Source organism: Ambystoma mexicanum, chromosome 4q, assembly GCF_040938575.1.
Source record: "Ambystoma mexicanum isolate Mex_15411 chromosome 4q, UKY_AmexF1_1, whole genome shotgun sequence".
NCBI lineage: Eukaryota > Metazoa > Chordata > Amphibia > Caudata > Ambystomatidae > Ambystoma > Ambystoma mexicanum.
The window spans coordinates 283095045-283112349 of record NC_090928.1 but is presented as its reverse complement, the minus strand read 5'-3'; positions in this window follow the sequence as shown (position 1 = coordinate 283112349).

Here is a 17305-nt window from a genome sequence, read left to right as displayed (position 1 = left end):
TAATGACCCACCGTCCAGCTTATGGGCCCAAGCGAAGCGAGGGAACATTAACTTAGGCAGCAGTGAAATTACTGGCAGATACGGCCCTCTGCTGGGGTTATTATCGCCATTAGCACCTGCAATTATTATTATTATTTCTTATAACATATTTATTGCTTTTTATATACAAATAAAACATTACATCTCACTGCATTAACTTCACTAGGAGCCTTCAAATGACTTCTGTTAAACAAACCACAAAGAAAATAAATCGAGGGTCCGAAAATGCAAGCACCTGCAATTATTAATCATGGTTGCTACTGGGTTTTGAACAGGAAAGAAAACTTCCCTTAACGAAACCACTCCGTTCAGAGGAAGTTGTTTCCTGTATTTGCTGTCACAAATAGTGAAAAGAAACTTCCTCTCAAACAACGAGAAGGCTTGTTACGGTGAGTTAAATTTTGCCACATTTTCAAAAGCCTGCAGCACTTGTGTCTTATTATTGTGGGTACTAATGGGAGTGGGGCATTAGAGAGTGCAGGTGAAGTGTAGGGGGGAGTTGGAGCAGGGAGATTGCTTGAAAATGCGTGATTGTATGGCTGAATACGGCCCTTGCTTTCTTGTCCCTAACTGGCTGTGCACATATGTCACGGTGCTCATGCCAAACGAGAGTTGAATAGATATATAACTACAAGCTTGAAAGAACACTGGTACTCGGACAGACACATATGAGAGACGTTAGCCGCATGGCAACTTGGATATAATAAAATATAATTTAAAAAACGTTTAAAAACCTTCGGGTTAAATAAAGTTAAAAAATAAATACAAAAATTTAATAAAATCTTTGAAACCACACCTGCTTTAACATCATCACTGTAATGATGTACCAGAATGCTTATGCTAACCTCTTGCTTCACAGGTTTTCAATGTTTAGTTTTTGCTGCATTCTTCAATTTTGCATAGCACCAGCACATCAGCGTGTATATTTCTAAAAGCAGGTTACATGGGTTCTGTTGGTAATGTAGCAACCCCCTCTTTGTAACTGGGATTAAATAAGATACAGAAAGCAGAAGAAATATCCACCAATCCTCCTCTATTAGCTGAAATGTCCCCTACCATTCCCACAATATCTTCACATTAAGACACAAATATTTTTGCAATAACAGAACACCACATTTGATGACATCGGTGGGGTAATTTCCTCTTTCCTAACCGTAAAGGATTAAGCAACAAGAAACACAGGATATCACTATCTTTCTCCTTAATTGCAGAGAACCTGCTCCTATTTTTCCTCCCATTTGATGAATATGTTTTTGTATTTCGAGCAAATAAATGGAATCCCTGTTAAGAGCCAATTCATATTATGCTGGGATGGCTCAAATGTATTGGACATTTCATTATCAGGTCAAACGCACCCACCAGTGCTCCTGCAATTTAAAGTAGGGTTTGATGCTTTAAATGAGAATGATCTGCAATTCGACTATTACTATTCAAATTAAGGCACATATTAAAGGAGTAGAATGGGTTATAAATGACAGAGAATATCTCCCAAGTGGCTTCAAGTTGCACTATTTCACACACGGTTCTTAAGCTGGAGGCATTCCAGGCCATTTTACCGTTTCATTTAACGCATCATAGCTGATAAACATGTATCAATGAATGCTAGCTTTCAAAAGAGGTCCTCCTTGGAATCTTCCAGATAGGAACTGCCATGATCCAAACGGGCACAGCTGTCAAGGATTCACGGCAAGATGTACGAAAACACAAGGTGTAGCAAACTCGGGCCAATCGCTGAAAGCAAGACCATTGCGATGTAGAAAGGTGCCAGCAGTAGACAACTGTAACATAATGTGCCTGTCTTGACTCAATATCTGGGATTTGGGGCAAATTAATGGTAAAGGATGCCCCAAGGAATTAATGTAGATTTTGACTTGAACTGCTTCATCTGAAATGCATTGGTCGTTAAACATCTTGAACATATTGTCTGTGTTCTACCAGCTGGTAGCTGAGCTTGTCTCTATCCAATGTCTATGGTACTCTTGGCATATTGCCTTTTTTAAACCAGGGCAATATTGTCCTTGAATATGTACATATCATTTTGTTAAGCAGGGCATGCAGGACAGGTTTGGATGGATTGATTCTTTCAATTATACATATAAGGCAATATGGATTGCCACCTCTGGCGGTTCGGATAAGCATATCCTCTTATTATGGTTTGAACAATGTACCAAGATCCTATGACATGAATAACGAGAACACACCAAGCACTGGGGATCCTCAGTGTGGGGTGTCAGCTTTGGAATAGTCTGTACATCTGATTCCACAATCCGTAACTCTTAGCAAGATGTGGTCCAGGTTTGTGTTAAAGATAAGGGCAGGATGAATAACTCCATACATAGATGCTCTGACCATGGATTTAATATTATGCTGTTGTTCAATGACAATACTAGTTAGCTTTTTCTGAGCTCTAAGGTAATACACTTCTGTATGTCAGCCTTCAAAGAGGCTGTCTATTTAATCTCACATTGTGCGATATGTTCAAAGATGGCACCCGCATTTGGCTGCCTGTTAAGGGTAATGTAGAGGAGCAGGTAGATACTATCTTGTCAGTTCCTGCCCCTCCCCGCCATCATATTGAAACAGTCAAAGAAAATCAATAAATGGGACCGCCTGCATTGTTCCTATACCGCATCGAGTGTATGAGAGATGTTATGCACTCAGACAGCCATACAGAATGTACCCTCACACTGAAAGTGTGGAAGGTTGTCACAATGGAAGAATGTTATATGGACTGATGTCGCCTGCCAAGATGTCAGAATGCATCAATGAATACTATGGATGGACATTAAAGTGAAATCTAACGAGGACAAAGTGATGTCATAAAGAAGATATATGAACCTATGCTCAAACGTTATGAAAATATTTAGATGTAATGATGTAACCGAAGCACTAAGAGTAACTTTTATCTCAAGCTAAAGTAATCATGGATCTAAAGAAGATGAAGTAACTGACTGACCAATAACTGTAAATACGCAATAACGCAAGGCAGAAAGAAAATGTATTAAAGCTTGCCATAGAGGAATATATAACGTCGCAAGGACGGCCATGGTAGGAAAATGGACCCTGGCTCATGTTGAACTTACCAAGCTACCTCAAACACAAGCCGAGGTTGTAGGATCAGGAGATGCAGAAAAACAGCTCTGTGTGCAGAGCTGACTATGAGTGAAAGATGGCCCTGAATTAAGGATGCTATTTTTAAAGGATGAGCACAGATTGCAAAGGGAGTGCATGAATAAATCCTGAATGTGGGACATTCTTCATAGATGAAGGAAGAAGAAAAAATCTGTGAGAGCCAAGCTTCTGGTCAATTAAAAGCATACCAATGTCATATCAGCTAGAGTGAACAAGTCTCTAGAGGCCAAATGGAGCAACAAGAAATGTGTTTGAGTCGTTCGCCCATCACCACACACCTCAAGATTAAGAGTGACAAAATTGGGGGTAGCACTGATTATCTCATACACCAAATCAGTTTCAACCTGAAGAAAGCCCTAACAACAAGCATCACAAACGTTTGGAAAAAAACATAATATGACACAGGGGCCGAAACACATCTAGACATTTCTATGGCTGGAATTACCAACCTATTTTTTCTATTGCCCACGTTTGAGTAAACAAATTTAGGAATAGCGGTTCTCAGTTACTTGATTAAAATCCAACAATTAAAAACTGCATTAGAACTACATTTAGCCTTGTGATGTCTTATAAACATCCTATTAACCTCCACCCCCGGCACAATAATTTATTAACATCATTGTTTGTTTGAATTAAATGTGATATAAATGTTTTGTTATGTATTTTTAGAAAGGATTTGTTTTAAGAATACTGAATAAAAATGATATTTTCTCAATAACTGTCTCTCGGTTGCTTGAAATGCTGAAATGATGAAAAGCATAAATTAGTGCAACCACAAAGGGTGTGATGACAAGAGAGGGGTAACCAGTCTCCTTTTTGCCTTAAGCTTCTAATAGAGCTACCCTTTACGAGAATAGTCCCCTGAGAACAAAAAATCGGGAAGTACCCATTTCTCAACACACAAATGGATAAAGACAATTTAAGCTGTAAATTACAGAGTTTAACTTCTGGTGTGGGAAAATTGATTTATGACCTTGTAGAGGAGAAGTTACATGCCTCTGCAGGAAATCCCGTCCCCCCACCTCCTATATCTTGGAAGTCTGAGATTGTGTCGTGTTTGACAGCAGTTGTGCCAATACTGCAGCATATATTAGAAAGAAAATACCCATTGAGAAAACCCTATTGAATGTATCCCTGAAGAGACCTCCCTGAAGGAATATGAAAAAGAGCAAAAGAGAAGATAGTGACATCCCACGAGACATGTGCGACGTCCCGGGATATTGGCTGAAGAAGATGCATGGATCTTACAGAAACTAATGACAAAGTAAAAAGTCAAGTGAACTTTTAAATACGAATAAGAAGATTACACGTGCACGAAGTGCTGCAGAGAATCAACCGTTCAATAACTGTACAGATGCTGAGATGCAAGGTAGATGAAGTCATAATAGAAGCTGACTACATGTAGTGAATAGAATACAGGCAGAGCTGCCATTGTACAGGAGATGGACATCAGTGTTGTGAATTCAGTAAGCCAAGACTCATGCAGACCAAAGGCGAGAAGTGTGTCGCAGCAAGAATAAGCTGAAATTGTGGAGCTGCATGGCGAGGCTGTCTGGCCTGGTATCAAAACTGAAGAAACCAAGGTTGGTTATCTATTCTTGAAAAAAGTGACCGTGCGAGAGATGAATCATTGATTGTTAAGGTGCAAAGAAAGAACACCAACGGTGCCAAGTTTTATTCATTTAAGACATTTAAAAACCTGCAAAATTGACCAAATCATGGTCTCCTGACATGTGAGCTAAGGATGAAAATAGAGTCAAACATGGAGTCCTAGAACAATGATAGTGAGTGCTCGCACTCCCATGTATTCCCAGAGACAAGGATACTTTGCAAGGCTAAGTTCAAAGAAAATCTTCATGACAGAAGGCTTGGGTGATGAGTCGACCCACCACCTTGCACCTGTGTCTGGTCTTACATGCTGCTAAATGTATAACGAAGGTCCGTATAGTGTGAAGACCAATTGAAAACCATGTACTTAATGGGTTTGAAGATGACATGTTTTAGAGGTAGGCACATAGTGTCCACCTGACAGTGGGCAGCAGATCACAATCCTAGGTCCTATGTAATGTATACTTAGATGTTCCCCTTAAGCCTATCACAATCCCTATGAGGTTTTCTGTTATTTGCCACATAGTATGTTACCTCTGAGGTATTTTTAGTATAAAGTCTATGTTTTGTGAAAAGATTGCTGAGAGAAAATTGAGCAAACATCCTTTGATGTCCGTTGTAACTCCCTGTTTTAGATAATTGTTAATAAAATAGTATGTTTGCCATCTTCCTGAGTTGGTTTGGTTATTTGGACTCAAAGTTATTCTGTGAACCCATCCATTGCATGAAGGTTCCTAAAGGGCCCTATGCTCTAGCTAGAGAGAATGACATCAGGAATGATGTTAGCCATAGGTGACATGAAAGGCTTGCTGGAAGCCATTATAGGGGACAGAGGTGACGACATTTGGAAAGTAGCAGGATGTGCAGGCGTGACTGCACAAAACATGACACACGATGGAGGGCCATCTAATAATTGTAGAGCGATGTATGGCAGGCACTCAGAATACAATACCCCTATACATCATATATGGGTGCGATTATGACTTGGAAAATGTTGGAGGATGAAGGCTGTGTTTCTTATATTTAAGACATTCGAGAGATGGAGCCTTGATATGCGTGAACCATGGGATAACACAGTGGCATTATTTTACCACATTTTCTGTCAGGGACTGCCCAAACCAGTGCAACGGCAGGTGAAGAGACAGATGGGAATGGAAGCAAAGCCTTGGCCAGAAATACAATCCACGATCGTGCACCATTGCCGATTGATGCAGGAGAAGAATAAGAAGAAAGCCAATAGTATAAAGGAGAAAGCAAAGTTAGTTCAGAAAAAGTTGCAAAAAATAGCCATAGAAGGAGTTGTATTGACGAGTAATGAAGGTGGGGTGACACAGGACATGCAATCAGTGCAGCAAAACAATGTAGAGTATACCACAGATCAGAGTGGGTACAATTTCTGGCCATGGGGAAGAGGAAATGGACCTAGAGGAGGAGGACAAGGGGGATTTCAGAACCCTCAGGGAAGTGAAGGATGTAATGGTGGATAGCCACAACAATGTTGGAATTGCAGAAGACTAGGACACATAGAGAGAACGTTTAGAAGCAGAGGAGGCATGCAACAAAATTGGCAAGCTCCAAGAGGGGGGATGGGCTATGTGCCGCAATATAATGCAGAACTGCTGGAGTATCATGCCCAAGATCACATGCAGGCTAAGACATATGCGCTGCAATAACAGCAAATGCAGCAAGCGCAGTTACAAATGCAATCGCCATAAGGCAAATCGCAGCAAGAACCCATGCAATCACAACAGGTACAAACTCAGCAAACACAGCCACAGCTGGCTATGGTGCCACAACAGAATATGACTACGGGAGCTCAGCAAGCACCCACACCCACATTGGGGAGTGTGACTGTGTTAGGAGGAAATCCTTTCACAGATACAGGGGTGAATTTATATCCACAATAGGACGGCCCACAGAGCGACCTGATGTGTTCAGTACTATCTGTGGCACCAGACCCCAAGAGGAACCAAGGATCAACATGACGATAGGAGGCAAGACGTTTTCATTTCTTGTGGACACTGGAGCAACTCGTTGCTGTGTCCGTAAGCAGAAAAATCCAATGTCAGGCATTGCAATGAATTCACAGAGATGCTCTGGCTCGATGAGTTTAATTCCTTTTACAGACGAATTACCAATCTCTGTAGGAGAACATGACATGTCAATGCCATTATCATATTCTAGGCAAATGCCGGTTAACATATTGGGGAGGGACTTAATGATGAAGGAAGGTGGCCATTCATTGTGGTGCAAACACTGGACCTTCAATTGCATCAACATATGCCTTGAACAGTAGTAATCATTGGTTTCGTAAAATGGATGATTGATTCGCCCATAGATGGAAGAAATTAATATGGGGGTATTACACACTGCATGACGTTATTGGGTCTCTGTGATGTCTCTGTGATGTGTTGTCCCGTCCTTTGTCACCAGTTTGCTGTATCAGCTAGGCAGTGGGTGCAGCAGAGAAGACGGGCATGTGGTGAGAATGAGTAACTTCGTAGCCAGGCGTTTCTAACAAGTGTGACCTGAAGCTAATGTAGTTGGGCCCAGTGGCATTGTCAGGAATCAAATTTAGGGGGATCAAAGGGGGGGGGCAAAGACAAAAGTTGGGGGGCCACAGACAAAAGTAGGGGGGCTGCCTATGAAAGGGAGGGTGTGATGTCACAAGCACTCCTGGAGAGGAGCTTTTGTGCACACCAACTACCAAACCCCACTGCACCTCCCCTCCCATCAAAATGTAGGCACACTAATGACCCATCATTCACAGTTTTGTGTGCTACATTCTGATTGGAGGGGCTGGTCTCGATGGCAGAGGTAACTTAACAGCTCTTCATTGAAGATTGCGGCCCTGTGTGTGTGCCGTGTGGGCGAACACAGGACTGCCGACAGTGCAGAGTGAGTAGCCCAGCAGACATAGGAGGGGTGCAAGGGGGGGCAGGAACACGGAGGAGGGGCCCAGGCCTCCCGCACCCTCTCCCCTACTGACGCCACTGGTTGGGCCCACAGCAGTGACATTAACATCTGTAAATGCCCACACAGCGTGGGGCGGGCGTTGCCCACTCAGCCCCTACCCCATCTACGCCTCCATATCTGCTGGCGGTCCTGGGGCGGATTCAGTGCAGCGAGGTTGTCTCGCTGTCCATTCTCCAACAATACGCGCCATCCCTTCCACATGCGTTGTCCTTCCACATCCGCACCTCCTCGTGCTCTTCATGCTCATACAGTGGCTGACGCAAGGGGGGTTAATACAAGCCACACTTCAAAGAATGGCCCGCTCATTTATGGTACAATAAAAAAAGAAAATGGCTCTCTTGGCAATGGATTTTACAAGAGGCAACCAAAAAGTTAGCTCACACCCCAGAACTGATCTATTCCAGCAGGAGATTCTCTGTCCCCACAGCCGCTGCTGTTTACATTTTGCACAGCAAATGTTATGAATTGCCATCTGTATGGGCACGGCCGGCCGCACACACACACACACGTACATATATACTTTGAAATCCCTTATTAAACCCTCAATATAATGCAGAGCTCCTCCATGCCAAAATCAACAACAGCATGTATGCATCGGCCTTGCAGCGACAGCACACATATATATATATATATATATATCGTGTATGTTGTTAATGGTTTCTCGTGTTTTCATACTTAGCTCTTTGTAAAATGGCACTTTATAAAGTGGCTTTACGAGCCCCTGGTGGCGACACACTCGAAACCTAATAAAACTATAAAGGCAATTTAGGCAAAAGGGAAAAGCACATGCGGGCAGTCCGCATCCAGGGTGAACTGTGTTTTTAAAGACAAAAAGAACCCACATACAAGGCATGAAACCAAACAAGAGTAACGTTGCCATTGAACTACCCATTTTCTTTTTTTTTAAAAGGGCAGTTTGACATTTTGTTTTGTCGATATTTAAGTGCCAAGGACGAGTATACCCGGCCTTTTTTACATAGACTTCAATAATAGCCTGGCACTTAAGAGGTTAAACCACAATAGCTATGTAAAACATGATGCAGAGAAACATTTGAAATTATTTTACATCTGTATCCTCAAAATGGTGGCCGGTAGTGATGGGAATCTAAGCCAAAGAAAGATGTCTCATTCTCCATTTCACCTCCACATATTTTCGAAAATGCCCCGTGTCACTTGGGTGACACCCATGCAGTCCAGGTTTTAACTGTGAATTCTGGGATTTGTAGTGTTGCTATTTCCATTATTAACCCGGGACTGCGCGACTAAGAAAGCAGAGAAAATGGCATGTGGCATGTTAAAAATGTAACCATGCATTTATGCAATATTTGTATTTATAAACAATATTTCCTGACATTTATAAAATATGGTTTTAAAAGAGACACATGTTTTCAGAAGGAAACATCCACTTTTTAAAAAAAAATAGGTAACAACTTTTATTTTATTTTTAGATACTTGCATGTATTTACGTAAATTAAGTAAGCACAATGGGAAGTGAGTAAGGAATTCTAGGTCAGAGACCTGAGTGCAGTCCCTAATTACAGATTTAATTCCCGACAGAACTAACTCTATTGAGTTGTTTAGTAGAAATGCATTTCTCTGCAACACTTAATGGAATTAATCTGTAATTAATTGCTACATGAAAAGATAATTTTATTAAATTTCTTTGATTTATAAAAATAGGCTGATTCACAAGGGTATTTTTCAGATTTCTCATAGAATATGTGTGTGCAAGTTTCACAAAACCACGTTTGGGCCTCATTACACGCATGAAGGTGTGGGTAAAAATGGTGGTAATTCCATTAATGTCACTTCACCGCCGCATTACTGCACTGCCACACTACGAGTTTGGCAGTAGGGAGGAAGATTTACCTTCAGTGGAAAGTTGGAGGTAAATCTTCCTATTTACTACCAAAGAGTGTCGGGTGTATCATCGAATTAACACCAAACTCGTAATTCCGCCATTAACCTATTGAGCAATTTGAAGTACGTGTGTGCAAACTGTGGACGTGTGACGGGACCAACACAAATTACAGATAGAGATGGATGTTCAGGTGGGTCAATTAAATATGCTGCCCTGATTGGCACAGTGATGTGATCAAATGCGGGCATTCCCTTGCCCATTCACCCTACATCTTATCTGAAAAGAGAGTGGTCATTTCTGACCATCCAATGTCATACTGGGTTCTGAATTACGAGATGACTGTCTATGGTGGCATCTGCAGCAAGTTGGCGGTGTTGGGGAACAAGGTTAGCTCAACAAGCCCCATTGCCGGCCATCTTCTGCTGTACAGCCGCACTCCTGCAGAACAAAAGGGGCCCTATTCACAAAGATGCTACCAGGCTAGTCTGTCTTACCCTTAACTTATACCTAGAGGAGGACTTTTACAAAATAAGTTACTCCGAGTAACTCTGGCATATACCTGACTAGCTCCATACTTGCTATGTTTAGGCCAGGGACCATGATCAATTCTCTGGACGAGCCCGAATCACACGAGTCACTCTGTATCCGCGATTCACTGAAGGCTCTCCCTGGAACTGTGGTAGCAAGTGCTTTCTCAAAAACAAGTGGGTACTAACCCCTTAAGTGCTAAGGACATATATCGTCATACTAACACAAAAGGAAAACATTGAAGCCCTGCCGCATAAGTGGGTAATTGATCCGTACCATTACCTAATACAATTCCAGTTATTTGCACGGTAGCAATATTTGAAAACATCATTTTACTTGCAATATTCTCAACATTTCTGCATGGTTGGTGATTTTCTCTTGAAGTGTTGGCACACTTGAATAGTTCCTCACTGGCATTTATAAATGTTTGGATAATGATTTAAATTGTTATCACCTATTATTATTATTTAAATATAATCCTTAGGCAAAAATCCTTTGAATTCCTTCTGAACATTTTGACAACTGTGAACAGACCCCCTGGTATAGTTGCAAGTTTGGGCCTCATTCATGGGAACACTTTAATCCCACAGTTAAATCTGGCAGAGCAAACCACGTCTTCGACCACGCCTGTGGTCAGCTCCACCAGATTTAAATCATATTCTGCCTGGGATGGGAGATGGCAGGAGAATCGATCTGTCCCCCGGCCCAAGTGCCATATTCTTCACAAGACAGAAAATGCACGTTTAGCATCTCAAAGCGTGCATAATGATGAGTATGATGGCCTCCATGAGAAAGCAAGTAGGCTATTGCTACAGTGTCCATATGGATTCCACTTGGAATTTTGGAAACCAATTTTTTCTGGTTTAAAAAGAAAGTCTAATCCACAATAAGCCACTCTCTACACCCTGATGCTGGTGTTGACACTGTCATTTTCACTGCACAGAGCTTGCAAGATCCTAGAGTGCATGTCCCACTCACTGTCCACTTCCATCTGAGGACATTTTCCATAATGCCCCAGAAAGGCTTGAAAACGGTATTGGCATAGTTGACCTAATGCCAACTTGACCTACTCTGATTTGGCCGCATCTTTTTGGTCGAATTCGGTAGGTCAAATGGTATATCTTAATTAGAAAATAGTTGTGGGTGGGTTAAGGGAATAGGTTGAGGTGGGGGGGTCGGTGGTGTTGCGGGGGGTCTCCCTCCGCATTAGGTAAAAACCAATTCAATCAAAAAAATTAGGTAAAATCGGCAGTAGGTCAAGTTTATTAGGTCAAGCAACCCATATCCCTGAAAACATGTGGCGATTATTTTGCTGCATGTTTTTCTACTGTGAAGAACTCCCCTGCCTAAACTTTTGGTCCAACAGTGGGGGGGGTTGATGGGCCGGGTGTAGCCCTAAGCTAATGATGCAGGACGTGGAGGTGATATATGGGGTATCCCCAGATTAACCCACCTGGGTCACTACATTAAGAACGGAGCCAGTAGCAGGAACCCTCACATCAGTACCATCCCCCAGGCACCAATGTTCACAACGGGGGAAGGAGAAGCTCAAAAGGCCTTAAAGACAACCCTTATCATAACCATGGCACTTTTAGAGAGCCATTTTGACTCCCGAACCAGATCAAAACACATAGCATAGGAAAGAATAACTCACCCTTTAAAGAAACAAAGTTACAGCTTGATGAAGTTACCAGTGATCTAGGAATCTCATTGTTTTCTTCTGCACCTTTGCTGCAAGGAACAAATCTGACTTGACCAGACCACAGAAGTTCTGCAGATACAAATTGGAGTTTGACCAAACCGAAACTGACTCGCATTGAACGTGCAAGAGTAAACACAATCAGGACTATTCACCCACTACCACTAACATGGCACAAATTACAAGATTGGAAATTACCCATGATGATAGAGTAACAGTTACAATGTACATCTACCCACACTTACCAGAGGAATTTCTAACTTTAAAATTACATTTTGGAAATGCTGAGACACTGAGTTGGAATAAGGTAATGGCAGCAGGGATCCCAGGGAGTGTGAAGTGGGTCTCATACATGTCCACGGCAGTTCTGTAATTCAAGATGTCATCATGCCTTAATCTAAGTTTAGACCAATCCCATCTAACTGATGTGACCAGCAGCTCAGGAACCAATTATAGAACAGCACAACCCAACATAGACATGTGGACCTCATGTACTACAGCACAACCCAAGTGGAGGAGATACCGGGCTACGGGAGCCAGTTAGCTCATTCAAGGAGTGTGGAATCTTTGAGAAGGAGCTGATGGAAAGTATTTGGAAGAGGTTGGTGTTCTAGAGGACTATTAAGTGTAGAGGTGGAGGACATATTTAGGTTTGGGAAAGCCAAGAAACCTGCAAACTGTATAAAAAACAACAGTATCTTATTGAGCAATGGAATGGGGCTGGGAAGATCCCAAAACATGATTTCATAAGATCATGATTCATCAAAGGACAATTATCTTGTCATTTGTGTTGTATAAATACAACGTTCTCATGTAAAGAATCACACCAGTGTGTTGCTATGTTTGTGCTTCTCACTCTCCTGTGGCTCTAGATGCAGACCTTTTTGCTCCCTCACAAAAAAGAGGGTCTGAGAATTAAGTGGAACACATTTCAAAATTAGGACAATGAGTTATTACACATCTTATTGCAGTTTCATTTTAATCAATATCTGATTAGATTCTACTAACTGTTTGGAAACTCCATATTGTATACTTGGATACATCAGTTTTATTTCCCTTGGGAATGCTGGTATCAGAGAGCAAGGCAAGCAGGAAAAATCCAAGTTGTGCACCATCTAATGCCAAGCATGGATGATTCAGGAAATATTACATCAACCTCCTTAATTTCTGAATCACAATCTTGCATTGCATTGTTCTTTCACAAAACATAAAGAAAAATGTTGTGAATGTGAACAGAGAGCAGGTTTATTAACAAGATATGTGTCATAGCACTTCCTACCATATGTTTCTACTCAATGCAGATACTTAAACAATAGATAGCTCAATTGTGCAAACTAAATCCAAAACCACAATAACACAATATTAAAAATAGATATATATTCACATAGAGTCAAGGAATTAATCAATGAATACAATAATTACTTTTACAGAGAAATAGATTACAGAACAATGGTCATAGTGGCTGAAATTGACTTTCCAAGATAGTCGCCACTGTTCCGTAAATTGTTCTAGTGTTTTTGGAACAAAAATGTAGGAGGCATGAATATGCATGGTGTGGTCTGCGAGTGTTATGCTGCCAGTTGTATCACCTCAAAGGGCACACATCACATGTCGGCTGAGATCATTAATGTTGCTGACAGGTGTTGTACTTGTGCATTCCACTTCCAATTGAATTTGCCTTTGCCTTAATATTTTTTACTTGAACAGCATTATACAAAATATCACAGAATCCCGAAAATCATGTAAAATGTGTCCCCCGCACCATTTCTGTGTAGTTCATTCATCCCTTCATATTGCTTTTCTGTTATTGACTGAAGAAAACATAATCCTGAAATTTCATGAATCTGATTACCAGATACTGAAATCTCCTGCTCCCAGACCACATAAGACTATTCCTTCTGCGAAACAAGAGTCAAGTAGAAGTCTTCCTTCTGTGAGACCTCCAGATCTTCTACTGGTGCCCACTAAGCAGATAAGGAGGTACAGCGAGACAACCAGAAATGCACTGCATTTGCTTCAGAGACATGTCTGGCTGTGCATAGGGCTTCATTTTGGATACATGTATAAGAATGGCTGCAGAATTTGCAAGTGCTTGAATGTCACTTTCCAAACATAATGTGAGGAGAGGAGAGTGTCGATTTTACATATATCACTAAGCAGGAAACCAATGTGTTATTTTAAGTGCCACAGCAGCACATTAAGAGGTGTGCGTGACGGGATATTTAAGGCAAACAGGTACAACAGTTCTGCATTACATAGATAACCAATATTTCCAAGGCAGTACTTTTTTTAGTTACAAGTTTACACTGTGCTGCCAATATCCCATTACACCCCAACTCCTAATAAGATTCTAATAAAAATATCAGAGTTACTAAAAATGTCACCTTTTTCATCATTACCAACGTACTTATAAAAGCAACCTTAAGGAACAAATGTAGGAAATGCTACAATTGGATTTATCTGCGGTAATATCAAGGGATGAGGATATGGGGTCCAACGTTTACTCCCATTCCTAAAAAGACATTTTCACATAAAATGGTGAAAATGTGGAGGGAGGGGATTTAGTGGACATGGACAGTCTGAACTACCCTTGAAACTTCTAAGTAGTGTGGTAAGGATGTTGGAAATATGTTCTCAGTGCTTAAATGCGGCTGACATTGTAGAGGAGCAGGTGGATGCATTTTCCCTAGCTCCCGCCCCCTCGCTGCTGTCATACTGGAACATCTGGAGAAGCGCTGTATGTGGGACCCCAAGTGTTGTCCCTATACTGCATCGAGTGTATGAGAGATGGTATGCACTCAGGATACCATAGCAAATGCACCATCTGTCATGAGCAGCCGACCCTGGCGGGTATGGAGAAGGTGGAAATGGTAGACGGACACCGCCCTTGTAAACTTCAGGCGCATTCTAGTCTTCCAGCCTATAAAAACCCGGAAGAAGCTAACGCGCATGCGTTGCAACTTTCCAGTGCTACGGGAAAGTTTTTCCTTATCGCTCCTGTGCGTTTGTTTTTCTTCCCGTTTTCAGACGGGATCCCTTCCTACTCCTTTTCCGGCTTCCCTGCCCTTCCATCCTTCTGACTACTTTCCAGTACGTAGTTCCCTGTGCCTAGTACTTTCTTCCTGTTCCGTGCTTCCCTGTTATTTTAGCCTTGTGCTCTACTTACCTTCGTCTGACCTCTCCCTCTGTTGGATTCTCCGCCTGACCATCTTTGCTGTACAGTTGCTGCTCCATTTCGCCGAACTCTTGCGAATACTCGCATCCGCATCACAGTGCATCCTGGGAACTGAAGTCCTCAGCTGAATTACGCCGTTACAACCTGCCAGGGTTTTTTCAACAAGCTTTTTCCCTGGTTTGGGGTGGGCTCCCTGGGGTCCCCGCTGCCAGATTTACCCACGTTTCTGGCAAAGTGGCTTCCGGTGGAGCCCATACCTGCAACTACAAGCAGAAGGGAAGGATTTACCCGAAGGAGATCAGCGAAACTTGGCGACAAAGAAGGAAAGGACTATCCTCAGACCAATCGGAAGAATCCTCTACAACTCATACCAGCTCAGGTGAGGAGGGGGTCGGGAAACCTGGTGTTACCATACAGTCCAAACCTGAGAGATTGCAACGCCCAAAAATGGCCTCTCTTGAACAGTTTCAGGAAATGGTAAATGCCATTCAGGCTCTGACCTCAGAAGTGCAGTCCCTGAGAGCGGATAATTCCGCACTCAGACAAACTGTCCAACAAATACAACAAGCAGGGCAGCATGTCCCACATCAAGATAACTATCGTGGAGAATTGCCTCCCATTCCATTACCTTGTGGGAAATACGACGGAAACCCTAAAAAGATCAAAGAATTCTTGGACGCTTGTATTATCCAGTTTACCTTTCGGCCTAGAACTTATGATTTAGATAAAACAAAGGTGGGATTCCTGGTTTCCAATTTGACAGGAAATGCCCTTGCATGGGCCACTCCTCTGGTGACAAGTGCAGATCCGATTCTCACTGATTATTCCGGTTTTGTCCAAAGATTCCGGGACAGATTTGAAAGACCCGAAGTAGGGTATTCGGCATACGAAAACCTGTTGGACATCCGCCAAGGTTCTTTTGATGTCCAGACATACGTCACGGGTTTTCAAAGGATAGCTGCCGAAGCTGGATGGCCAGAGACGGCTCAACAAACTATCTTCAGAAGGGGACTCCGTGAGGATATCAAGGATGAACTGGCGAGAGTAGCCAGACCGAATACCTTTCAAGAATTGATTTCACTAGCTCTTCAAATAGAGTTTCGCATGGCCGAAAGGAAAGCAGAAAGAAGAAGACCAAGAACCTTCGTTCCAGGTCCAAACCCCTCCTCAATACCTGAAAAAGGATCTATGGAAGAGCCGATGCAAATTGGATCCACCACAAGAGGACCGCTTTCCACCAGTGAACGCAAGAGACGGAAGGACCTTGGGTTATGCATGTATTGTGGTTCAAATGGTCATCTGTTACGGGACTGTACGGAAATCCCTCTCAGAAGACAGGGAAAACGAAAGACCCCAACCTTAAACAGGGAAAGGGAAGGGGTGAATAACGTAAATCCCTGTCACCCAGCACAGCCTCCGGTTTTGAACAATAACTGTTTATTGGTTATCAAGGTTCAGATCGAGTGGGTCGAACATGAACCGGTGACATGTCTAGCCATGGTTGATTGCGGAGCTGCCGGCAACTTCGTGGACGATAAATGGGCTCTGGACCAGCAGATTCCTAGACACCCCAAGATACGACCTATAACCGTAGAAGGGGTAGATGGTAGCCCGTTAACCTCCGGTCCCATCAGTCATGAAACTCAGGATCTTAAGATCACAATGGCTTCCCATCAAGAATATCTAACTTTCGATTTAATCAGGGCGGCACATTTTCCAGTGATACTAGGCATACCCTGGTTGAGGAAACACAACCCGTACATCGATTGGAGTCTTAACACAGTGGACTTCAGATCTCAGTATTGTGAACAACATTGTCTTACTGCAGAAAGTTCAAGGTGCGTACAAGCAGCACTACACCCTTCTAATGGTATTCATATGATTCCAGCACCCTATCAAGAGTTTGTAGATGTGTTCACTGACACACAACCCCGCCTACTACCTCCTCATCACAAGGAAGATTGCAAGATCGACCTGATTCCAGACGCAGTCGTTCCCTTTGGAAGAATGTTTCCTTTGTCCTTACCCGAGAAAGAAGCCCTGAAGGAGTATCTTGCAACCAATTTAAAGAATGGTCTCATCAGAGAGTCGTCGTCATCAGCTGGAGCTTCACTTTTTTTTGTGTCCAAAAAAGGGACGACTGAGTTAAGACCCTGTATAGACTACAGAGGCCTGAACAGTCTTACTATGCGGGACAGATACCCTATGCCCCTAATTAAGGACATCTTAGAAGCGGTTCAGGGAGCTCGAATATTCACGAAACTGGACCTGAGAGGGGCTTACCACC